Source organism: Mauremys mutica, chromosome 3, assembly GCF_020497125.1.
Source record: "Mauremys mutica isolate MM-2020 ecotype Southern chromosome 3, ASM2049712v1, whole genome shotgun sequence".
Classification (NCBI taxonomy): Eukaryota; Metazoa; Chordata; order Testudines; family Geoemydidae; genus Mauremys; species Mauremys mutica.
Window position 1 is genome coordinate 167,709,805 of NC_059074.1, and position 26,750 is coordinate 167,736,554.

A 26,750-nucleotide genomic window follows, 5' to 3' on the forward strand; every position below is an offset into this window, starting at 1 on the left:
AGACTTTCAAGCTCCTTGTGTATTGGATCATGTAGTGCTACTGGAATTTTCCTTTGTGCTAAGTTCACATCTTCCACTGTGGAATCTACTTCCAGTCGCAGCTTTCCTTCAAGGCATCTGTCACCTTTGAAAACATCCCCACATGCTTTTAAAATTGTCTCTGTTGTCCATGGACCTCCCTTTTTTCTTCTTGCACTGCAGCTATAGAATTTTGACACTGCACCCTGATCAGAACCAAGAGGGATCTGTGGTTCTTACCATTAATCACCACAAACTTCAGTCATTAGTGCAGCCTGTTGGTTTTCTACATCTTGCATTATGCTTTCATTGTACTTTTAGTTCTTTGTAATTGTCACAGAGTTGGTGCAGGCTCTCCCACTTTTATGCCTGCACCCTTCCACACCTTCTTTTGCTGGATCACCCAAGTGTCTTTATTTACAGCATTCGTGCAGTTCTCCGGTCTCCCAACAGCTAGTGCCCCACAGACCCTCCCCAGGGTCTCCTGTCTTGGAGGAGTCTCTCTTTGGTAAGGAGACAGCGATACTACCCTCCTGTCTCCTCCCAGTCTAGCCTCCTCTCTGAGGTTTGTTCAGGGTTTTTACAGCCCTCTTGTGCCTCAGCCCAGCTGTCAGCACTCAGCTCAGCATGTTCCTCTGAGCCAGCCCTGATTAGGGCTTGCAGCTGGGCTCACTGCTGAATATCTGTGTCTCTACCCTGGCCTCCTGGCCAAAGAGTAGACTGCACCCAGCATTTTGGCAGGGCTTTAAAGGGGTTTTTACCCTTGCCCTGCCACAGTAATGACTGTGTTCAAATCCAATTCACTCCAAGGAATCACACTGCAGCAAGCTCCACTATCTAGCTGAAATCACACAGTGAAATTCTCTGTTACAGTTGTTGCCTGTATGGAAGTTAGTAGGTAGCGTCCCTTGTTGCTTTCCTGTCCCAACAGTCTTGAACCTGATATGCTCTGAGACGTGAGGAGAGAATCAAACTCACCGCTATCTGTTATGCCATCCCCGTCTTGTACAAGTCTGACTGAATTTTGCTGGGACTGTCCTCTGCTCTTGCACATGTTGCTAAAATAGTTTGACTTGCCACATTCTTTGCAATGCTGCCCTAGTGCAGCGCAGTTCTCCTTTACCCACTTGTGCTGTGTCCCCAAGTACATGCATCTCACTATGGGTCTGGAACCCTGGCCACCTGCTCTCCTCTGCTGTAGTCTCACTGCATGTATTTCTGGGGGTGTTGTGCCTCCTCCCGCTCTCATCCTTCCTCTTGGGGCTTCTGCTGCATGTCCCATGACTGAGTTCCATGGCTCCTGCTGGCTGCTGCACTGCAGAGAACTCATGGTTCAGGCGCTGCCACGATGTTTCGTTGACAGAGAATGATGCTGAATGCAGGTTGAGTTGAACAAGTAAAACTCTGTTAAATCCTGTGCAGACCTCCCAACAGTCCCAGGTTTCATGGGACTGTCCCAATTTGGCATCCTGAAAGCCTCTGTCCAGGTTAAAGCAGAACATTTCCTGCACTCAAGCCCGCTGGGTGAAGCTGGGGGCAAAAGGGGCAGTTGGCCCATTTGAGAGCCCTCAAACTGAGTGGTATTGCGATCTGGAGCTCAGGGTTGCAGTGCCAATCAAATTTGGCATGTTCCCCCAACCCCATCTCAGCTGCAGAGGAGCAGTTGGGCCAAATCTGAGTAGCACTGTGTCCCATTTTAGCCCCTTGAAATGTTGGGAGATATTCCTTTGGAGTCCTCTGTACATGTGGCTGAGTTGCTCTAAGTTCAACGCCCCTTGTTCGCTGTTCCCCAGTGTCTCCTCAGTACCAGTCCCTCCAGTTCCACTGATCATGATACAACCCCGAGCAGTTTTCTTTGTTCCTGTCTTTGTTTCTGTCATGTGTGCAGGTGTGTTCTTTCAGATCATATCCATGGCCTAGATGGGCAGGAAACAAAAGGAAGTCCTGCTATAAGAAATGATCTTTTGGAGAGTCAGCCTCTATCAGGCTGCCCGGGTTTACAACAAACATCCTGTTTAAAAATGCCAGACCTGTATTTACAGCTCAGACCTCTTGCTAACTATTGAAGTTTGACTCCAGCTGACACTTGCTTAACATTAACAATGGTTGCATTGCTGCTGCTTCTTGCTGATAGGTTTGCATGACATTTTTCTCTCTCTGTCCTGTCCCAGCATCAGATCGCTCTTGTGGACTTGTGTGGCAACTTCAAGATTCTAAAACCTGGAATTACTAATTTTTTTTATCAATAGTGTCTTAGACTGAAGGGGGAGCCCTGACTCCTGTCAGGCTTATTCTCATGTTCTCTGTTTCACTGTTTGTTTGCTGATGTCTGTCAAGATGCCTGAACAGCTGGTACAGGCTTCTGTATAACTGCTGATGACATGTCAGGTGTTTTTTCAGATCCCATCCTCCCTTGACTCACCTGTTAGCTTTAATCACTGGATTCCGTACACGTCACATGCTAAAATCTCTGCTGTGTCAAGTTTTGGCTCGGCGCTGCAAATAGAGGAGGGCTTTCTGAGAGCTTGGAACAGCTCCCTGATTCTTGCCCCAGTTCAGGTCAGAGCAGCCTTGAGAATGGAGCTTCTTTGAGGTTACTGGGGGATGTATATCGAAGCAGGCTTTGGTCCAGTTGCCACATCTCTTTGTGATGCAAGAGAAGGAAGGAAGAAAGAAAAGAACGTTTTAGGTTATTGTCCACACTATCCTTTTGAGGCTCAAGTCATGATGACTATAAAGCTTTCAATGGGGTGAACTGATGACTGATGTGCAACTCATCAGTACGTTTGGGAATTGTAGGTCTATTGCACTTGTGGTGAGATTTTTCTAAAGCACCTAAGGAACAAAATAAGGGAGCTTTTCCTGAGTTAGAAGCAGCCTTGATTTCCAGGTTACAAACAGTTGCAGTGGTTTGATAGTTACTTGACACTCAGTGCATACAGAGCATGTTAAAGGAATGTGGTCCGTCCATGCCAAATTTTGAAGTGTGTCAGCAAATTCCAAAATGAAAGTTGCAACTGTCTTAAAATCCTCTGCTCCTAGACTAGGCAGAAAACAGGTGCACATGCACATGCTCTGACAGGCCACGTGAATGCTGTGCAGTCCTGCTCTCCTTCTTGGGACCATTCCAGAAGGTGATTGATAATGGAAAGATTCCTGGGGAAGTAATTGTCTTTTTTACTTATGTTTCTACAGTGCCCTGGCCAATGGGGCACCTATTGTGTATTTGACTTTTTACACAACATACATAATATAAAGGAACCACTGGGCATGGCTGGGTCAGGGCCGGTGCTACCATTTTGGCCAACTAGGCGGTTGCCAAGGGTGCCAAGATTTGGGGGCATCAAAAAGCGGCGCCCCCCAAATTTGCTCTGGCAGGGTTCTGGTAGCTTCTGAAGCATAGAGGATAGTGAGGGCTTCTAAAGGCCTCACAAGCTATTTAAAGGGATACTACTCTGTTCCTACACATGTGGTGTGAAAAGTGGCACATTTTTAATTGTTGGCCACCAAGTAATTTTATTTTAAAAATTACTAAAAATATTTGGTTTAGTGAAACAGGAAATGGTAGTCCTGCGCTGACTAATTATTTCTTTTACTGATATCTCAGGAATGTGACTCTCACTATCTTAGTCATAGGGTCTTATATCTTATAGGACACCAGGATTAAAACAAGCAAAATAACCACCATCGTTAGCCATGCTATTTTATTAAAGAAAGGGGAAGAAAACATTAAACAAACCAACACAAATGACAGAACACATGTGCCAATCAATGGTTACTTCCATTACAGCCCCTTCTGAATGTCTTTCTGTAGAGAGCTTTTTACCAGAGATTATACCCTTGAGAGTGAAGTGCCTCGGGGGGGATGTTCTTTGTTTGGTAATTCGTCTTCTTAGTGTAGGCGCAATGTGCCTCAGGTAGCATGTGACCAGGATTCATCATCAAATTTGATCCGCTGGTTGGATCGTTAGTTTCCTCGGTGTGGGCTGGGTACTGACTGGGAGTGTGACGTGAATGCTGATTTAAGACCAAAGTGGTTTCCCAAAGTTATTGTGAGTACAATCTTAGTATCTCATAAATACTTAAATTTTTTTGCCCATTTCTAAACATTTTATGGGCAGCTGAGTACTGTCCAGATATTATTAATAACTGGAGAGTTTATAATTGGGCAAAGTAAACAAAGAATTTAAATCAGTTACTTAAAAGAAGCCATTTAAGGAGGTGTCTTAAACAGGCCAATTAATGAATATTAAAAAATGTACCTCCAATTAAATCCCATTATTTTTGTGTTTACAGGAATGCATGGTCTCACCATTTGGTGATTAACAGGAGAAACTGTTAATAGTTTAAGCTACAACAACATTTCAATATCCCAATGAAACCAAACTATACATTTCACAAAGGTATTTTGCCATTTCAACATTTAAGAAATAAACAAAGGTTTAAAATAGGTAAAACATTTCCACAGGGCAGCTTATACTTTGAAATTTCTTATTTTAAAAAATTGCAACAGGAACATAAAAAGGAGAGAGCTTCTATTTCTCAGTTCTCCTTCAACATAGAAAAATGCCAAATCAAATGATTTCAAGTTTTGTAATAGCCAGCTCGCAACCAGACTGCTGCTCCCAGGCTGAGATTGCCTGGCCCAAGTTTCAGCCTCTTGTGAATTTTTGCGACTTGGTTATAAACTCTCAAGCACAGGTTTTAGACCAGAAGTGCAGACACCTTGGTAACTATGGTTGTGCTGATGAGAACAACTATATTAGTAGTGCTGATCTCCACGCTGTAGGATAGAAAGGATGATCAATGTGCAAATACTGTTTTGAAACTCAGAGAAATAAAATGCCTGTTTTTTACTTTATGGTGCACTCAATAGCACTTCGTTCACTGGCATGATCTCTGGAAATGTAAGTTAATTCTAGGTAAGAAATGACTTCATACTACTCAGAGCCAGGCAACAAATATCTATTTCCCTTTTCTTTAGCATTGGAAGAGCCTGTTATGTTAGGATCACTTTTTGTAGTGAGCTCTTTGTGAAAAATTCCATCAGTTTGTTGAGCTTCTCAATGCTTTTCATCACCTCCAGAATGTAATTTTAATTACCAGACATTAAACAGCTTCTTAAAGGATTGTAGCAAAATAAATGGGAAAATATTGAAACACAATTTCAGCCACTTTAACATAACTTCCTGTCTTTTTTTGTTTTGTTTTCCTGCTCTGAACTTCAATATACCCCTGCATTGAATTCCTAACTCTGCTTTGTTTGTAACCTGAAAGTAGATGGATGTCTTATTGTTCTGTATGTTGTATAACAGTGATATGGAGAAGATAATGTGCAACAAAATAGAACAGGCCATTAAATCTAAAATCGTCTTTTCTCTGAGTGCTGGGAGACGATGCAATATTTCACCTTTGCTCTACACATGGATAATTTAGTTGCTGTCTTAATGGACAGACATCCAGTCCATGAGTATATCACACTGACTTGGTGTCCTTCATACCGCAGCCCTGTGTGGATATTTAAGCTAGCCCAGGAGTTTGCTTTTACTCACATCATTGGTAAAATTTGTCTTCCCTCAGAAACAAGTTCAAGGCACTGAAACATGTCAACTCTTTCCCAACTTTTGTCAGCAAGTGAAGCGGCAGAGAGGATGGGGGAGAGCGAGCCACTGAGGGAGGGAGAATGTAGTGAGCGGGGTGTGTGGCCTCAGGGAAGGGGTGGGGCTAAGGTGTTTGGTTTTGTGCAATTAGAAAGTTGGCAACCCTATCTACCAGTCCAAGTCTAGAATAACTCTACTGATTTTAATGGAGTTAGTCCAGATTTATACTGGTGTGAATGAATCAGAATCTGGCCTGGTTCCAGTGTTACAGAAATGGGTTGAAAGACAAGAAGTATCTCTTGCCTCATAACAGGCCAGCTATATTCAGAGACCCTAAATCCAGGAAGCATTTGGTTCTCCTGTGATGGATGGAAATGATGACTGATCTTTGAGCATTACAAGAGTTTAATTTGTAGCCAGCCACAGGTCCACTTCAGTATAAGGAAAAGATGTTAGACAGGAAAAGGGAAACTTTCTATGCAAAATAGCGCATCCAGTGGATTTTCTGTCACTTATCCAATATGTAGAATGTGATAGAAAACCTGGAGCATCATCCACACACCTTTTATTTCTAAATCCTGTAAGCTATTCAAACAGTCTGGTTATTTTGCTTTCTAATTGTTACCAGACTCAGCCAGACTTGCTACAGGCTACAAAATGTCAAGCAATGGAGACAGTTTTTAGCACTGTAATATTTAATTAAGTGGTTTATGGATCATGAGCTGTCCCTAACCGCTCTGATGTGCTATCAGTGTGCTATATATCTAGCTTGAGAATGAATAAGGATTAGTTGTGCTTGCCAGATCATGGAGTTTCAATGCATTTGGCCACTTTTATATTTTAAAGGCAGATTTGTCAGTTTATTAAAATAAATAAGGAGCAAGAGGATTTAAAGGGTCTTGTGGGTTGTGTGCAGTTTATCTCTCAAAGCTGAGAGCTCTGAGAAATTCTAAAGTGGAGAGTAAGTTGGTGTTTCAAGAAATACCCAGCCTTCAGCTGCAGCCGGATGGCACAAGCTCTGCTCTCTTAAGAAAGCATGGAACATACAGTATTTGGAAATGTCAATACCTAGCAACTTGCTTTTTATCCACAGTCCACTAATTTTCACTGCAACCAGTATGAAAAATCTGCAGGGAGACAAGTAACTTATTAATATCTTCTTTGCTAGAATCCAAGAGGAAAATTGTATTCTTCTTACACTGAAGGGGTAAGACAGCCAGCAGGTTCTAAAATGCTAAATATCTTGTAGCAGGGAGTGAAACAATTGGTAATTTGAAATCTTAAGGCCTGATTCTTTTCTCACTTACTCAAGGGTGAATTGTGAGTATTTCCTTTTTTTTTAACCCCCTGAAAACAAGCCATAATAGCACCAGTAAATCGCCATGGTGAACTCAACCCAGCTTAATGAGCAAGCAAAAGAATTGAGCCAGTTTTAGCCTCAAAATCAAAACCAGACCTAAGGAATTTGGTTAAATTAGGAGAATGGGATGATTCATGATCACAGTTTGTTTTAATGCTCATTGTTAATGGGTTTTGGAAGGTGTAGAGGATTTCAGACCTATAAAACAGAGGCTAGAGATAGTGACAACTATGAATTAGCGAACAAAGGGATTCTTTAAAAGGGCAAACTAAACAAAAGGAAATCATATTGCAATGTCATTCTCCCCATTGTAATTAAGTCTAAATTGGCTTTCCTAACTAAGTAGGGAGTGTGGAGCTTTGCTATAGAAAATAAAAATATAAAAAATAACACAAGTCTTAGAGAATTTCTGCTCCCTGAAGATATTTGAAAGCCTTGGATCCTTCCAGCCCATTCGTTTGTAACTTGTAGGAACTCCATAGACACTAAGTCTGTTTTGAATAGTTGTTGTATTTGATCTATATGTTATTAGATTAGACACGTAACTTAATGGACATTTTGTAGCAAACGTAATATCAAGTATAAACTCACCTACTTTCAGTAGCAACTTGGATTTAATTTGCTTCTTTCTTGTTACCTGTGTTCTTCCTATATCCTTTTTATTTTTCTGCACTATAAAAATACACTTTTTTCATAGCACTGGGGCTAAATCAATGGAGTTTTACTCACTTGGCCCTCTCTATGTGTGCAGTTGGACAGAAGCAATCCTTTGGAGCTTTACAGGCTTGTTGATGCTGATAATTATTCTGTTAGCCAAAACCACACTAAAACTGATGAGGACCAGTGTATGAAAATTCATCATCTTATATATGTGAGGGGTGCAGATTTACCACCCTAGCAGAAAAGAGAGCAGTGATGCAACCCACAGAGGAAGGGTTTTGCATGTATTGTTTACTATTTGTATTATGACTGTGCTCACAGGTCCCAACAGACATTGGGGGGCCCCCAATGGGAAGGGTATGCCTACATGGCAAATGAAGTTATAATTATAGCATGCCTAGGCATACCCTCGCTAGTTTTAATCTAGATGTCGTGGGTAACAGTACTAGGGAGGACATAGTGGTATAGGCTATAGTGCAGACTAGTCAGCCCAGTACAAGCCCTTCGGGTTTGTATTCTGGATTCTGGTCTGTGCTGAAGTCTGTGGTACGGTCTTCATGACTGTAGTTACTTGTGTTAGGCATACCCATTTCAGCTAGCTTTTAATTTAGCTACCTGTGCTACAAATACACCTTCACTTGCACTGTAAACATACCCTTAGTGAGGTTAATATGAGCCAAATCCTGAGGTTCTTACTCCTCGGATGGGATTTCCAAAAGCACCTAAGTGATTTAGGAGCACAAATTCCATTGACATTCGTTGGTATGGTGCTTCAAAGTCACTTAGGACCGGTGCTTTTGAATCTCCAACTCCTTGACTCTACTGGGAGTCTACTCTGAGTAAAAACACAGTGAGGACTTTGAAGTGAGGACTACCAGCTATAACTGCAAAGCTGGTAAAGGTATAGAGCAGGTTTCATTTAGTTTTTCCATCTCAAACTGTATTCTGATTTGAATGTATGCCAAACTCTTCTGATTCTAGAGTTTCCTGTGCCATACTTCATGGATACCTCTTACCCCGGTCCCCCTGCGGAAACAATAAAATGAATAGTGGCAGAAATTGAGATAAGTGCTACATTTTTAGACAGGTGGTTTTTTACACTCTTTGCGGGCAGTAATGTCTACTACAATCAAGTAATTTATTTACAATGACAGAATGTGGGAGAATGGGTAAATGAGCTTTTTCTGAGGAAGAGCTGTAACCCAAATAGAATTAGACTCCCCTTGTGAAAATTGTAGTGAAATTACCAAATAGTAGCTTACTCAGAGTAATTTGCCTATTTCATTTAGGTGCTGCAGTGAATGCCAGATGCTAAAGGGTGGGGAGGGAGGAAGATTGAGCTACATGCCATCTCTAGCTTGTTATGCTATCTTGACCTGTTCATGTTGAAGGCAAAAATATTTCTTATGCTGGCTCTAACTTTTCTGCATATAAGATATTACTAGAACAAGTCAGAAAATAGATTTTCCATCCTGCAAAAAGAAAAATTTCAGATGGGAGGGGGAAGGAATAAGATACAGAAAGAAAAGGCAAAATTTTGAAATTTTTCATTAAATGACATTAAATTTAAAAAAAAATTAAAATAAAACATGAAGTAAACTTCCAAGTGAAAAGTCATTTCAAAATGAACAATCGAAATTTTCTATTCTGAAAATGGCAAAACCTCTTTAACACTCCTTTTTTTCAGAATGAAATTTTTATCTATTTTCAAATAGATACAGGTTTGTGAAAAAAAAATCAGTTTTGTCAAAATGGCATTTTCCAACAGAAACCTGTATATGAGTCGTCAATGTCATGCAGTTGTGAAAAAGGCTAATGTCATTCTGGGGCCTATTAACAGGAATGTCATATGTAAGACATGGGAGGTAACTGTCCCATTCTACTTGGCACTGGTGAGGCCTTACCTAGCATATTGTGTCCAAATTTGGGTACCATACTTTAAGAAAGACGTGGACAAATTTGAGAAAGTCCAGAGGTGAGTAACAAAAATGATAAAGGGTTTAGAAAACATGAGCAATGAGGAAATGTTGAAAAAACCTGTGTATGATTTTAGTCCTGAGAAAAGAAGATTGAGGGGGGAACTGCCTTGAGGCGGGGGCCTGGACTAGATGCCCTCTCCAGCTCCCTTCCAGCCCTGTATTTCTATGATTTGATAGAAATTTTTGAACCAGCTCAAGATATCAAGAGACAGGAAGCTGTGTGAGCAGCTGCCCTGGAATGGCAGCATGTGACTACAGAACTGGAGGCCAAAGTTTTACACGTATTCCTGTTGTGCTTTTAACCTGCTAGGTGGCCTAGGGCAAGTCAGCTTAACTCTTTCCCCACCCACCCTTTGTCTCCCTTGTCCGTGTAGACTGTAAGCTCTTTGGGGCAGGACTGTGTGTGTATGAAGGGGTGGGGGATGTCTAGCACAATGGAGCCCTGATCTTGGTTGCAGCCTCTAAGCACTACTGAAATACAAATAATAATATAATACCTTTCCTTGTATTCTTCTTACTGTAGATCTGAATAGCAAGTATGTTTTTTGTGCCCAATCCCTCTGAGATACTAATGCCTGCCCTCCTGCATCAAAAGTCACGGGAGAGTTGAAGTTAGCCAACACCTCCATGGTTTCTAGGTGGTTGAGGCTCCACCAAGTCATCCTTTTTGGGGGTGGAGTTTGCCTCATTGCACAGTGTGCACCGTTATGACCTTGATCTCCAGGGAAAGCTGGTGGATTGTAGGGCATCTATACTGAGGCATGTAGTGTCTTTGTGCTACTCCTCAGGCTATCTTACCCCACATGACAACATGGCTCCTTCAGGAGCTGTACTACCAAGGACTCCCCACCTGCACTTGGACCTTAAAAGGGTATGACACTGGTGGCAGGGTTAAGATTTTCTTATCCTGGAAAATCCAGGCAGCAAGATACTGTCAAGAGTAGCACTTTTCTGTTTGCTCCAAAGTCATGAAACACCACATGAACAGAAGAGCTTCTGCAGCACTGAAGGGAGGGTACACTGGGTCAGCCTCTGGTCTTTGAGAATTTGAAATAAGTGAGTATCGGTTGCCAGCATTTAAATGCTATAAGTGTTTATCTGAGGAGAAAATAAGGACATATGTTTGAAATCCATGGATGTGTTCAGTTCCTTTGAACTATGCTATCTGACCATTGAATGGAGCTTTCTGGAAGGACAGAAAGGAAAGAAAATAGTTATTTGTTTGTATCTGTGGTGCAAAAGAACGTATCACTGTGTACACAAAAGATATGTAACATATTAATCAAAGCATTTCCTTGTACTTGGAAATGCAGAGACAGTAGCACCTGATCACCTGAGATACTATACCATTGCCAAGTATCTTCTTGCGATACTTCTTGATACTGCCAACCGGACAAATGGTCGTATCTTCCAGCAGTGGAAGAAACAGGTCTTCCTTCCAGAACTCTACAGCTGCTGAGCTGCATTGTGGGCTCCTGCTGATATGATTACTAGACACTGGCAGGTGCTGGATGGAAGCAGGTAGCTTCCGGAGTCTGCGTCTCACGTCGCCTGTCTTCAAGTAAGGGTTTAAAGAGAAAAATCAAATGGGCAGAGACAGACTGAAATCGAAAACTAAGTTCACATTATTTTTGTATTAAGCTTGATAGCTTCCAGAAAAATGGCATCGTGCATAATGCAAGATTAAAACTCTTTTACTGCTATTGCTCATTAGGTAGCTGTTGTTCAACAGATAAGCAGTATTTCCCATCTCAAAACCTGTCTTCGTTTCTAACAGTGAGCTTAAGCATGCCTGTGTTTTGAAGCGGCTAGAGGAAATTTGAGAGAGCTGTTTATGTAGGCAGTGAAATGAGTGCTGTTACTCTAGGTCAGTGTGGTTAATTGTCTGTATGAGTATTGTATATTGCACTGGCATAACAGATCCAGAATCTCACCCACTGTATACAATGTAAATCCAGGTAAATCCATTGATTTCAATGGAGTTACTCCAGGTTTACAATGGCATAATTAAGATTCAGAATCTGGTCCTTTTATTTCTTTATTTGTATTGGAGTAGCGAAAAAGGCTTCTGTTTGGATTGGGGCTTCATTTTGTTAGCCACAGTACAAACACATATGAGGATATGCTCTCTGTCCCAAGGAGTTTAAGATTAATTTGAAACAGATGCAATAACTGAATGTAACAAATAGGAGGGAATGGGAAAAGGAGATGGTTAATAAGATCCCATGGTTGCATAGCTTAGTGATGTGCACTCATTAATGGTTCTAAAAGCATTTGAAATAGAAACCCCAGTGAAATGTTTGGGATTCTGGGAAGCAGGGATATCAGGTGAGCTTGAATACTGCTGCAGGCCTCAGGCTGTTTGCTGGTGTTTTGTAGTTACAAAGAACAGCAGTGTCAGGAGAAGATGACCATTGTATATGACTTGGCTCACTACACAGCACTGTTAGACCTACTGCAGTATGGAAAGGGATTGGGGGAGAACCCCTAACCCTGAGCACTTTAAACAAACATGAAAAAAATCATTTTGATGTCATGGTTTCTCACAACTATTTATTGGGATGACGAGACCCAGCTGTTATGTGTTTCCAGCTGAGAATTGAAATGTGATGGAGGGTCTGTGTGGTGGAGAAACATAAGAAGGCCATACCAGTGGTTGGTGCTGCAGAGGACAAGACTCTCACCCCAAAACTAGAGAGTGTGTTTGCGTCACATCTGGGTCATGGGTAGCCAGACCCAGTAGTTAGAGCCAGAGTCTGCAGTTACAAGACAGGAGTCAAGAGTTGGCTAGGTCAGGATACTGGTAAGTCAGAAGGAGACAAATTGGAGATCAGAACCATGAGTCAGGAACCAGAGTCAGGCCAGGTCAGGATACCAAAGTATCTAAGGCAGGAGGCAAACTGGAGGTCAGGAACCAAATGCAGCTGCCAGGAGTCAAGCCAGGTCAGGATGCCAGGAAGTCAAGTTGGGGGAGCAGGAAGTACAAGGCACACTGTCCAGAGCAGGGTGGAGCCCAGTTGTTTGGATGGCTTCCTGTTCCTGCTGCTGGCTTATCTAGGACCAGCCGGGTGATCAGCTGCTCTGGGACTCCACAGATCAAACCTCAGAGGTGAAACCTCGCACTGGGTTGGACTTTGTGGGTCCCAGGTAAGCAGTTGTCAGCAGCAGGTGGAAGGTTGGAGCATGGCTGTTTCCTTGAATCCTGTGAGCCCAGATTCAAAACCTGTGGGTCATGACATCACTCCCACCCTACAGGTGCCCTCTGGGTTATGTGGGTCCAGCTTTCTCAGTGCGGTGCCTATGGAAGCCTGAGCCAGGGTGGGAGTGTGAAAGTTTTCAGCTGGCTCCCAAGTGCGTTCCTCTGGGCTGTGAGATTCCCAATCAATCAAATACCATAATTTGACCCACTTGATCTTGGAGTCCAGGACTTTGTGAACAATGTATTCCTCCTGACCCTGTATTTGCACTGTTGGGGGGCAGTGATGGGGCTGTATGGGGAAATGTGTTCTTGGGGTGTGGTTTTAGAAATGAGCTGTGGAATATGGGAGCGAGGGAGCTGGTGCTCGAAGGGGGTCAGGTTGATTTGTTGCCAAATCTGGTATTAGCCAAGGAACTGGTAGTCTAGTTTTCAAGAGAGTCTGTCAGTGCAGAGGTGCTCTGTAGAAAGCCATACCTTTTGTCCTACAGGGTAGGTGGGAGTCCTGGTGTCTATGCTTGTCCATGTACTTTTTGTAGTCTTTTGCCTTTTCAAGATGTCCTTTCACCTCCTCTTGAGTGTGATGGATGTGTTCTACAAGGTCCAAGGCAGATGTGTTGGGGGAGGATGTGAGTAGTTGTGAGTGAAATTGGGACTGGTACCCATAGTTGATAAAGAAGATGTGTGGGCACACACCTGGCAGGAGGCTACAAAGGTCTCTATTGTGGGGCACATTTGGGGCCATGAGAAGAAATGGGATGTTAATTGTCAGGTTTTATATTGCTTAAGCCAGGGGTCGGCAACCTTTACTATCAAAAGAGCCATTTTGCCCCCTCTTCCACTAAAGAAAAATAGTCTGGAGCCGCAAAACATAACACTGCTTATAAACTTTTAAAAGTTTTAATCTTTTTTTAATTTTACCTGTTACAACAACAGAATACAACAAACAGAAGTGCAGTGTGCATGTGTAGGCCTACTTTGAAATAAATTAAACACTGAACTATGCAGGCCTTTTTGAGTCCTTCCCATATTTGTGTAAAATTAAAATAAAACGTAGCCCACTTTAATATAAAAAAACATATAGTTGCAGCTTAGCAGTTTTAAAAAAGTAAACATAAAATTAGGAACGTTTTTTGACAAGTCCATTTCAGTGTGCTCTCATCCTCTTCGGGTTTCTTTCTCGGCCAGCAATCAACCGAAGCACCTGAACATACAATAAAAAACTACATCAGCTCCGGGTCTGAAATAAATGTTTTTTTCTGAATAATAATAGCTTATTAAATGCTAGTGTTCTCACCTGTTTAATGTGACTTCTGTTTCTGAAGCTCGATGCTGATCTTCCCTATGTCGGGGCTGTAAGATGTGACTTTGATCTTCACACAGGACTGTAGGCTCTCATTTGTGAGGCAGGAGCGATATTTGGACTTTATGAAGTTCATGCTCGAGAAAACTTGCTCGCATAAGTATGTTGAGCCAAAGATGGACAGGACTCCAAATGCATACTTTTTCATGTTCATATACGTGTCGGGAATGGCACTCCATGTTTCAAAAACAAGTTTGTTGGGTTTGGGGAGGTTTTCAATATCATTCCATTTGTGCTCTTTAGCGAGAGTGGCCTTCTGACGGGCGACTTCTTCGAGATCCGCTGTCAGGCTTTTGAACTTGGACACCCATAAGTCTTTATCCGCTATGTCGGCCAGTTCAATTTCAAGATCGGGCTGACTTATCCCTGTGAATGCGGATATGTTCAGCAGGGATGGGTCGATGTCCAGCGGTGTGACAGGGAAGGACAGAGTGTCTTTTTCCTTTCTGAACTCGCTGAATCTTTCTCCAAATGCAGCTTGCATTGCCATAATTGCACGGTGTAAATAATCACAATTTATGTGATTGTTCTCTTCTTTGAACTCTCTCAGGGAGGGGAAGTGAGAGAACGTACCTCTCTGTACATCTCTGGCAAACACTGTCATCTTGCGCTCAAACGCCAGAACATCCTCCAGCAACTGCAGGGCTGTGCTTCCCTTTCCCTGGAGATTTTTATTCAGCGTGTTTAAGTGACTTGTCATATCCACTATGAAATAAAACTTTTCCAGCCAATCGAGGTCTCCCAGTTCGGGATAGCTGAGGCCTTTGCTTTCCAAGAAGGTTTTCACATATTCCAGACAAGCAGCGAAGCGTTTCAGCACGTCTCCCCTTGACAGCCACCGAACTCTGTTGTGCAGCAGGAGATCCAAATATGCGCTCTCGACTTCATCTAACCATGAACAAAACTGTCGGTGGTTTAACCCATTTGCAATTATTTTGTTCACTATCTTAATAACGAGGTTCATCATTTCCACACATTCAGGGGGGAATGTTTGAGCGCACAGTGCTTCTTGGTGCAAGATGCAGTGAAACGTCATCAGCTCTCGATCCAGCGACTTTTGAAGTAAATTCACAAAGCCCTTCTGTGCTCCTCTCATACTGGGTGCACCATCAGTAGACACTGACACCAGGTGAGTGGTGTTTATTCCTTTGGCTTTTAGACAACTCAAAACAGCCTCACAAATGTCCTTTCCCCGCGTTTGGCCCTTTAACGGTATGAGTTCAATCAGTTCTTCCTGCAGCCCATCAGAGTTCACATATCTGCATAACAGTGCTGTCTGCTCAATATCGTTTACATCACTTAACTCATCACAGGCAATTGAATATGCTTGAGCTGAACTGATGTAATCAATTTGCTTACTGGTGATGTTTGTTGCCTTGACGGTCTTTGCAGAGAGAGGCATTTCTTTAATTTTCTGAATAATTTCCTGTTTGTTTTTGAATTCGGAGAATAGATGCTCTGATATTTTTATGAACGATTCTTTCATGTATTCTCCGTCTGTGAACGGCTTCCCCCTCCTTACGATCTCATGAGCTGCCACAAAACTAGCAGCTGTAGTTGAGTTTGGAGAGTTGATCCACTTATTGAAAGTATGTTTGCTCTGCTCAACTTTCTGTAGTAGTTCCGAAATCGCTCTCTTTCGCCCATCTTCAGTTGGGTACTTTTCAGAAAATGCTGAGTGCTTGTTTTGAAAATGTCTTTCAATGTTACATTTTTTGTTGTTTGCTAATTTCTCACCACATATCAAGCACACAGGTAAGCCAGCGTCGTTGGCAGTGAAGGCAAAGGAATCTGTCCATGCAGAATTAAACTCTCTATTTTCTTCTGAGATTTTTCTTTTTTGGGATGTATTCATGGTTAGCTTACCGCGGGGGTCGCACACTCAAGAAGCCGCCTGCAGGTAAAGGCGAGGGCTATAGACGTGGATGTGACGCATATTTTAATTGACAAATTATAAAAACTTTTTAAAAATTCAATGTTAAAGTATCACCTCGAACTCCAAGATAACTGTGCAACAAAATAAACAAAAATAAAATAATATATAAATAAAAATTAAATTAATAAATAACCGTTATTCTTTTTTTTTCTTTTTTTTTTCTTTTGTCAAGGCCGAAGGGAGCCACAACAAGGAGGCTGAAGAGCCGCATGCGGCTCCGGAGCCGTGGGTTGCAGACCCCTGGCTTAAGCCTTCTGCTAAGGTGGAGTTGTGGCACAGCTGAAGAGCTACTACTCTTGCAGGTCCTGGGGGAACATAGATGCAATCCCTTACAAATGTGATCCCCTCATGGTGCCGTGTGGTTCTCAGTTGATAATGGCCAACTCGTCAGGTGGAATTCCAGAGGCAGAGGCAGAGTGGATGAGCGTGAGGCTCTGGCAGCAAGTTGCATTGAGGAAATTATGGGACTTAAGAATGTGGGCTAGTTCCAGACTGGGGCCTCCTGGGTTGGAACCAAATCTTTGGGACAAGGTGTCGGCCTTGCCATTTCTGGTCTCAGTGCGGCCAGTCAAGATAAAGTTGAACCAGGAGAAGAATGCGGTCCACCAGAGCTGTCTTTAGTGTAGGGCCTTGGCCCTGAGCAGGTAGTCCAGGTTCTTATGATCAGTGAATACTTGGACTGGATGATGGTCCCTTCCAAGTAGGGTCACTTCTTCAAAGCCAGTCTTCATTGCCAGGAGCTCCTTGAATAATAGGTGATGGGGTGGAGTATTTGCTTGGGTCCATGCCTTTGAGAGAGGACTGCCCCAATGGCCCTACTAGAGGTGTAGGTTTCCACAATGAAAGCTTGTATCATATGTGGGTGGGCCAGTACTGAAGCAGAGGCAAGCTTCAACAACTCGAATATGTGCTGGGCCTTGGGTAACTAATGTAACTGGGTATTTTTCCGGAGGAGGGCAGTAAGGAGCTCAGCTTGTTTTGAAAAATTTGAAATGAATGTCTGATAAAAGTTCACAAAGCCCAAAAAATGTTGTTGTATACATGTTGCAGGGGGCTTCCCTTTTGTGGACATCTGTGACCTTGTGTGGATCTATTTTGATTCCTTCTGGGGACAGGATGAAACCCAGGAAGTTGGTTGATGTCAGGTTGAATGTACACTTCTCAAGTTTAGTGTAGAGACCATGTTGTCATAGTTTCTCCAAGACAGTATAGACATGAGTGGTGTGTAGGTCTACATCTGAGAAGATCAATATGTTATCTAAGTACACCCCCATGAACTGGTCCAGTAGATCTCAGCACATTGTTAATAAAGTACTGGAATGTCACTGTGGCATTAGCCAGTCTGAATGGCATAAATAAATATTCAAAGTGGCTATAGTGGGTCCAAAAGGCAGTATTCTGTTGGTTGTGCCCTTGGATACGGATGACACTATAAGTGCCCCAGAGACCCAGTTTAGTGAATATGTGGGGCAGACCCCATGCGGTCCAATAGCTCGGGGATCAGGGTAGTGGGTAATGGTTCTGGATTTTTATCTGATTTATGGCTCGATAATCGACTGGAAAAGGACTGGGGCATGAGCTGGTGAAGGTGACTTGTGAGTGAACCCCTGGGCCAGGTTCTCTTTGAGATATTCTCACAATGCCACCAGTTCAGGCTCTGGCATTGCGTATATCTGCCCAAATGGTATCTTTGCCCCTGGGTGAAGGACTATGGGGCAGTTGCTGTCTACTGCTCCTCAATAAATGAGGGCCTGTTGGAGGGGAATCCATTGGGGGTCCCCCAAGATGATCAGCTGGATTGACCCCTGCAAATGAGAAGCCCAAGGATGGGTCTTAGGGTGCATCTCAATGAGGACTAGGGAACAGGGAAGATATCTTCTTTGAAGGCCCATGCTGGTTTCCCCCACCGTGCCTGGACCGGCTTATTTACCTGAGTTCCTTAGCATTCATACTGGGCAAGCTAAGGGTACGTCTACACTACAAGACTATTTCGAATCTACTTAACTCGAATTTGTGGAATCGACCTTATGAAGTCGAATTTGTGTATCCACACTAAATACACTAATTCGACTGTCTGAGTCCACAGTAACGGGGCCAGCGTCGACTTTGGAAGCGGTGCACTGTGGGAAGCTATCCCACAGTTCCCGCAGTCCCCGCTGCCCATTGGAATGCTGGGTAGAGCCCCCAATGCCTGCTGGGGGAAAAAATGTGTCGAGGGTGGTTTTGGGTAACTGTCATCATTGAACCGTCAATCACGCCCTCCCTCCCTGAAAGCGCCGGCAGGAAATCTGTTCGCGCCCTTCTCTGGTCGGTTACAGCGTGGACGCCACAGCACTGCGAGCATGGAGCCCGCTGCGATCATCGCTGCACTTATGGCCGTTGTCAACTCCTCGCACCTTATCGTCCACCTCTTCCACAGTCAGCTGCTGAGAAATCGGGCGAGGAGGCTCCGTCAGCGCGGTGAGGACAGGAAGTCACAAAGTGGCGCAGACCTCTCACAAAGCAGGGTACGCCGCGCAGTGGAGATCATGGTGGCAATGGGTCAAGTTCATGGTGTGGAACGGCGATTCTGGGCCCGGGAAACAAGCACAGACTGGTGGGACCGCATAGTGCTGCAGGTCTGGGATGAATCACAGTGGCTGCGAAACTTCAGGATGCGTAAGGGCACTTTCCTTGAACTCTGTGACTTGCTGTCCCCTGCCCTGAAGCGCCAGGACACCCGGATGCGAGCAGCCCTGACTGTGCAGAAGCGAGTGGCCATAGCCCTCTGGAAACTTGCAACGCCAGACAGCTACCGGTCAGTAGCGAACCACTTTGGCGTGGGCAAATCTACCGTAGGGCTTGCTGTGATTCAAGTAGCCCACGCAATCGTTGAGCAACTGCTCTCAAAGGTAGTGACTCTAGGAAACGTCCAGGTCGTCAGAGATGGCTTCGCCACGATGGGATTCCCAAACTGCGGTGGGGCTATAGATGGGACTCACATCCCTATCCTGGGACCAGCCCACCAGGCCAGCCAGTACATTAACCGAAAGGGCTACTTTTCTATGGTGCTGCAAGCACTGGTGGACCATAGGGGACGTTTTACCAACATCTACGTGGGGTGGCCGGGCAAGGTTCATGACGCGCGTGTGTTCAGGAACTCTGGTCTGTTTAAACGCCTCCAGGCAGGTAGTTTCTTCCCGGACCACAAAATAACGGTTGGGGATGTGCAGATGCCTACAGTGATCCTCGGGGACCCAGCCTACCCGCTAATGCCCTGGCTCATGAAGCCCTATACAGGCGCCTTGGACAGAGAGAAGGAACTCTTCAACTACCGGCTGAGCAAGTGCAGAATGGTGGTGGAGTGTGCTTTCGGACATCTCAAGGGGAGATGGCGGAGCTTACTGACTCGCTCGGACCTCAGCGAAAAAAATATCCCCGTTGTTATTGCTGCTTGCTGTGTGCTCCACAATCTCTGTGAGAGCAAGGGCGAGACCTTTATGGCGGGATGGGAGGTTGAGGCCAATCGCCTGGCTGCTGATTACGCTCAGCCAGACAGCCGTGCCGATAGAAGATCCCAGCGGGAAGCGCTGTGCATCCGGGAGGCTTTGAAAGCTAGGTTCCTCGGAGAGCAGGGTAACCTATGACTGTCCACTTGATTTACAGAGAAGCTGAACCTGAGCCTGTTTCAGTGACTGTTGACTTCGATCTGCGGTTACATACCCCGTTCTCCAGGTTTCCCCCCTTCCAACACACGTTTTAAAATAAATTTAATGGAACACTGATTATTAACAAAGTTTTCTTTAATTATGAATTCCTGTTCAAGGGTTGAAACATGGACGCAGAATGTGGTGGGTACGGTGTGCACTGATGTCCAGACCGCTTCTACACTAGAGGAATGACAGGCTCCTGCTCCTTCAGCGGTCTCTGGGGGGAGGACGGTTGCAGGTGGGTGTGCAGGAAGGGGTGGGTTTGCAGGAAGGGGTGAGGAGTGCCGTCTTTGGGACGGAGTTTGGATGCAGGCTCTGGGCTGGGGGTTGGGGCGTAGGAAGGGGTGAGGGGTGTGTGGGAAGGGTGAGTATGTGTCCGTGGATGAGGGCTCTTGCTGGGGCTCAGGGCATCGGAGAGGCTCGTGGCTAGGGGGGAAGGGCATGGTAAGGGCAGCCTGCCTTGCCATTTGTGGATGGCAGGCGCTAGGACCCTGGGGCAGCATACACCTCACAGACTGACCCGGGGCAGCATACACCTCACAGACTGACCCTGGTGCCTAGTGACTGCAGTCTGTGTGTGTCCTGCTGTTGATCCTGCCCCCAAGTCTGTACCCTGGTAATGGAGGCTGTCCTATGCAATTAAAAACCCCCTCCCCCCCTTCACACAAAGTCTTCTGACAAGGAAAACGTGACGGAAACAGTGAATAAGAACAAACTACTCTTAATACTCAACTACACAGTGGGGGGATGAAACTTGGATTTGGGACTGGGTGATCCAGGAAGTGAAGCACTTCTCAAAATTTATGGCATGAGAGCTGTTTGGTACATGAGCACTCTGCTGGGGTGGAGTGACAGTTTTCACGGCCCCTAGCGCCCCTACTTCTTGTGATTTTGGATGAGGGGGGGACAGGACTTTGTGGCGGGGGAGGGCGGTTGCAGATACAGTTCAGGGGGGCTCTCTGCTCCTGCCTTCGGTCCTGCAGAACATCTACAAGGCGCCGGAGCGTGTCCGTTTGTTCCCTCATTAGCCCAAGCAGCGTTTGAGTCGCCTGCTGGTCTTCCTGCCGCCACTTGTCCTCCCGTTCGCTGTGTGAGCGCTGCTGCTGACATAGGGTCTCCCTCCACTGTCTCTGCTCGGCCGCCTCGGCTCTGGAGCAGGCCATCAGTTCCGAGAACATGTCGTCCCTAGTCTTTTTCTTTCGCCGCCTAATCTGCGCCAGCCTCTGTGAGGGGGATGCCGGGGCAGTTCGTGAAAGAACCGCAGCTGTGTGATGGGAAAAAGGAAGTGATTTCCTTGAAAAGATACATGTTTGCGAACACTGAACACAATCTACTCAGTTTCTGTGAACAAGACCATACAGGGCACCTAGTCTCATGAGCTCTCAGGACAAGTTCGAGATTTCGGAATACGCTTTCATTGGCTGCGGTCTTGCACAGGAGATCGGACAAGCGGGGCGGTACAGCTGAATCCGTGTAGCAGCCAGGCCTGGTAAGCACTACACTATAGGCTGCTTAACAGTTAATGGATAGCTGTGCCCTCCCGCTGAAGGCAATCTGGAAAGCATAAAGTCTGACCCTGTTCCAGCCCCTCGCGGCTGTGCCCGGGAAAGATCACTGTATGCTTTTCCTCTGTGGCCTCCAACACGTGGCTGTTAAACGAAGGTCATTGCTATGCAAAGTAAAAGTCAAGCATTCACAATAGTAACAGTACACTAATTGCCCTAATTAGATGCAGCAGTCGCCAAACGAGATTACCCTGAGGCGGGTCACTCGGAGAGAGAGAGAGAGGATGCTGCGAGAATCCCTGCACAGACCAGGACCGTATGCTGCCATGCTGGTCGAGGCAATGATTCCGCTGTACGTTAGGATGGCCTGGCGTGGAAGAGTGTGCTTCCACGGAGCACCAAATAAGGCACCTCTCCCCAGGAACCTCCTGCGGAGGCTTTTCGAGCTCCTCTACGAGAGCTTCGTGGAAGTGTCCCAAGAGGATTTCTGTTCCATCCCTATATGTGTGGACCTTCTTTTTATATAGTTTTATATGGAAAACTTTTTATATAGTTTTTATATAGTTTTTATTCCTGTTTTTAAAAAAATAAATGTTTCCATGTTTATAGCACTTACCGACTGATCCTTCCCCTGATTCTGAGTCCGGGTTAACGGCCGGGGAGGGTTGGTAGGGGATCTCTGTGAGGGTGATGAAGAGATCCTGGCTGTCGGGGAAAGCGGTATTGTAAGCGCTGTCGCCTGCGTCGTCCTCCACAAACCCTTCCTCATCTTCCCCATCGGCGAACATCGCCGAGGAACTGCCCCTCGACACTATCCCATACTCAGAGTCCACGGTCACTGGTGGGGCAGTGGTGGCAGACCCACCTAGAATGGCATGCAGTGCCTCGTAGAAGCGGCATGTCTGGGGCTGGGCTCCGGACCGTCCGTTTGCCGCTCTGACTTTTTGGTAGCCTTGTCTCAGGTCCTTGATTTTCACGCGGCACTGCGTTGTATCCCGGCTGTATCCTCTGAGTGCCATGGCTTTGGAGACCTTCTCGTAGGTCTTTGCATTCCGTTTGTTGGAGCGCAGCTCCGAAAGCACAGACTCATCGCCCCACACAGCGATCAGATCCAGGACTTCCTGGTCTGTCCATGCTGGGGACCTCTTTCTATTCTGGGATTGCATGGACTCCTCTGCTGGAGAGCTCTGCATCGTTGCAGGTGCTGCTGAGCTTGCCCCGATGTGCAACCAGGACATCAGATTCAAAGTGCCCAGACAGGAAAAGGAATTCAAATTTTCCCGGGTCGTTTCCTGTGTGGCTGGTCAGAGAATCCAAGCTTGGACTGCTGTCCAGAGCGTCAACAGAGTGGTGCACTGTGGGATAGTTCCCGGAGCTACTAAGTTCGATTTGCATCCATACATAGCCTAATTCGAGATAGCCATGTCGAGTTTAGCGCTACTCCCCTCGTCGGGGTGGAGTACCGAATTCGAACTAAAGAGCCCTCTAGGTCGAATTAAACGGCTTCCTGGTGTGGACGGTTGAGCGGTTAATTCGAATTAACGCTGCTAAATTCGATTTAAAGTCCTAGTGTAGACCAGGCCTAAGATAGTGTGGCCAGGTTCATCGCAGCAGAAGTATCTCATGCTGATGGCACTGTTCCTTTTCTTTGGGTGACTCTCACTGATGAGCCAGCTCATCTTGCATAGGTTTGGTGAGCAATACCGAAGGTGAGGTCACAGTATGCATGTAAGGGGGTGACAGGGAACCTCTTAGTGTGAGTCATGAAAGATGGTTGACCTCAATTGTAGAAAGGCATCCCAGTTCGAGAGCACTAGGCTGTGGCCTTTGAGCAGTGGGGAAGCCCAGTCTAATACATCTCCTGTCAGCAGGCTGGTTACTAAGGCCCCCTTGGCCTAGTCAGAGACATAGATCTGGGGAAACATCAGAAATAGAAAGTGGTTTTGGTTCATGAAACCCCAGAACTGCCAGTGATTCCTGTCAAACCACTGGGGCCAGGGTGTTACAGGCCCCAGTTTGGGAAAAGATGGTGCAGTGTGGTATTCTCAGTGCTGAGCTGCCTTGTTTGCTCCTAAAGTCGTTGGTCTGAGGTCAGCTGTGCAACTTGGGCCTGCAGTATATGATTATCTGCCTGGAGGTGGAGGGCCCATTCAGGTGAGTTGGGTGTCTGTGGTCATGCTGCTTTGTCCATCCTCCTCACACCGGGCTCGGGCCCTCAGGGTTATTGTGGTCTGAACAAGGTATGGCAGCCAGGTCCTGAGTGGCCAGAACTAGTAATAGGAGCCAGAGTTGAAAGTCTCTTGGCAGAAGTCAAGAGTCAGCTGGCTCATGATACCAGCTGGACAGATGCTGGAAACAAACTGGAGGTCAGGAACTACACGTCAGATGCTAGGAGTCAAGCCAGGTCAGGATGCCAGGAAATCAAACAGGGAGAGCATGGAGCACTGTGGAGCCCAGTTGTTCAGACAGCTCCCTGTTCCTGCTGCTGGCTTAAGTAGGGCCAATGGGCCTTTGCCGACTCTGGGGCTCCGCCAAATGGAACTCGGAGGTGAAACCTCACGCTGGGGTTGGACTTTATAGGTCCCAGGGAATTATCAAGTGGTAGGTTGGAGTGTGGCTGCTCCCATGAGCCGAGTGGGCCCAAGTTCGAGACCCGTGGGTTGTGATAGTCAGAACTATGCAAGCAGAAGGAGTGAGGGAGAAAGCAATGAGAGACAAAGGTCATTAACAAATGATGACAAAACCCTGTGGAGGGTTTTAAAACCCAGCAAGACAACTTTCCACTGGATCCTGAAATGAAGGAGGAGCAATGGAGTTCCTTGAAGGTGTGAGGTTGAGGTGGGGGGAGAGAATAAATTGTATGTGTGAGAAAGGGGGCAGTGATGTTCTCAATATGCTGGATTCAGAGAGCTGGGACTTGGGGAGCCCGTCCCAGTGGTCAGGTAAGTGGATGAAGGTATGGCTGAGGATTTCTGTATAGTTAGGCAATACAGTACAGAGGCAATGCAGTGGAAATGGTGATAAGCAGATCTGCAGACAAAAGAGATGTGGGTGGTGAAAGCATAAAGCTCTAAGTCTGACTGTGCTATTTTATTTTTCCTGCATTAATAGCCTTGTGTTACTGTAGTTACTATCTATAGCCTAGTACTGCAAAAATACACACTACCTTACAATCAAAGATTTCATCTTTCTTATGCAGGAGAGCATAGAATAGATGATGCACAGCAATCTTTGCCTGGGGCACGTACAGCCAGATCCTCCGATGACTGATCACAGAAAAGTTCCACTCCTCAGCAATTAGTTGGCACTTGGCTATACAGTGTTGATCTGCTTATGTTTTAACGTGCCATGCGGGGGCTTGCCATCCAGCCTCTGATTGCATAGTAGGCCCATCACTTTCCAGCTAACGCAGGACTTTTCTTTTCCCCCTGATAATCCACTGTTTGAAATACCCATTAGTTGCAGGTCATTTTAAATGCTGCAGGCATGCCTGTGTCTAACAGTTCAATGGAATGTAACCACATGTAAATGAGAAAACTCACTTGCTGTAATTATATCTGAACAGCAGCAGATTGCTTGCTGCAGTGCCCTGATCCAGCGAAGCTCAATAGAAAAGAAGGGTTGCTGTCCTGTGCTGCTGTCCTGTGCTCCTGTCCTGAAGCTGATGGTAGATAGCAACATGACTTACTCTTAGCCATGTGCTCTATCAGAGGACAACACCCAAATAAGCCATATTCAGGGAGATGATTGACACCCAGTCCTAAAAAACTTCGTACTTCTCAGACCTGATTCTCTTCTCACACCAGTTTTAACTCAATTGACTAATGGAGCTCCTCCTGATTTCCTCTGGTGTAAATGAGAAAATATTCCGGGCTCTTGAGCGTTTGCCACTGGGGCCTGTTCTTCCTCCAGCTATTATAATTACAGAGAGACAAAACACCTTTCACAGAATGAGTCTCTCCTGAGTTTGTTCAGCTCAGGGAGTCTATTTTGCAAACCCATTCCCCTTCATCATTGAACATGTGAGATCATATTTTCAAATTTTGCCTGTTCAAACAGGCAGATATTCAGAGTTGCTGAGCACCTGCAGCTCCCATTGACTTCACCTCTGAAAAATCAGGCCTTTGCCATCTCAAACTGGGTACCCAAAAGCTGGGCAGCTCAAAAACAGTGGCCCTTTTGGAAAAAATTGGTCATAAAGAAGAGGGGGAAGATAACATTAATAAAATCACTTGGTTAGACAGGTTAGTTATGTACACAACTACAAGTCAGTGGAAGTGCTGAAGAGAAACCTTAATTTAGCTGAATAATACTGTAAAATTAAAATGTAAATGGGCAAATGAATTACTTTAATAAGAAAAAGTAGTAATATGAGGCTGATTTTCCAAGTCTGAAGCCTTTAATCAGCTGTGAAACAACTGCACTCTGCGATGTAGGGCATTATGCTAATGTACAATTAATTTGTCTGGTCTAGTCGGGAAAGAGTTGCAACTGCCAGAAATATGGTGTCTCTAGTGAAGGAGATGAATGCAGCTTCCTGGTATCAACTGACAAGTTTAATACTGTTATCTTTGGCACAACAAAACAGTACTCTGCTTCTGTATTCCTTGAGCAATCCTGATGCTGTTTCTATGTCTTATCACCATGTAGCGAATACACTGGTGCACTGCAATTCAGGCTTTGGGCTTTTAAAATTACAATCAGATAAGTAAACAGAGCATAAAAACTATGATCATCAATTCAAAGCATCTTGATTGGACCAGTGTCTTTCTATTTAAAGAAAAAAAGACATCTGTAAAAAGCTCTTTGTTTCTGTGTCTGGTCTGTGCCACAAATTGGCAACATGTATTTTATGTAATTGTTTGGATTACTATTCCTTCCCGCCACTCCTGATTTTTTTACTGTCATTATTTATCTGCTGCCATCATGGAATTTATACAAATGGAATATTAGTGACATCTATAGTTAAGGTTGCCTAAGTGTGTTCATTTCTACGTTCCTTTATACAGTTGCTCATAACTTTCTGAATCTTTCACCTGTCAAGCTGAAATTGTCAAAGCCTGGCCTCTGTGTGAGTGATTTTTTTTTAAAGTTTGTACAAAAATGGTTCAGCCACTTTTGAGAATGAAGACTTTGGAATGAGGGGGGAGGGGCTATTCAAGTTTCCATTTTATAAAGCAAATGTTTTATCTCTTTTAACAGTTCTATTGTCAAATCTATTGTGTACTGAAAATTGTGTTGGAATTGCAGTTTGTAACTTTAATTTGTAAGGGATTCTCGTCATACTTGCATGAATATAGGGAAGCATGCAGTCAGAGCCAGTCTGCAGCAAGGTGGAGTGAGTTGTGATGCTGCATTAGGGAGCAGCCTGCTTTTTCTCCCACTGTTTTGGTTCTTGTGTATTATAGTTCTGGATTTTAAGAAATAAAGTAGTGCTACATTGC

General features: G+C 44.9%; 1 protein-coding gene across 4 annotated transcripts in view; it reads left to right on the forward strand.

Annotated features, from left to right (window-relative positions):
* KCNH1 (potassium voltage-gated channel subfamily H member 1) overlaps window positions 1-26,750 on the forward strand; it is a 346,134-nt gene that overhangs the window by 106,049 nt on the left and 213,335 nt on the right. The gene's annotated exons all lie outside the window — the stretch shown is intronic.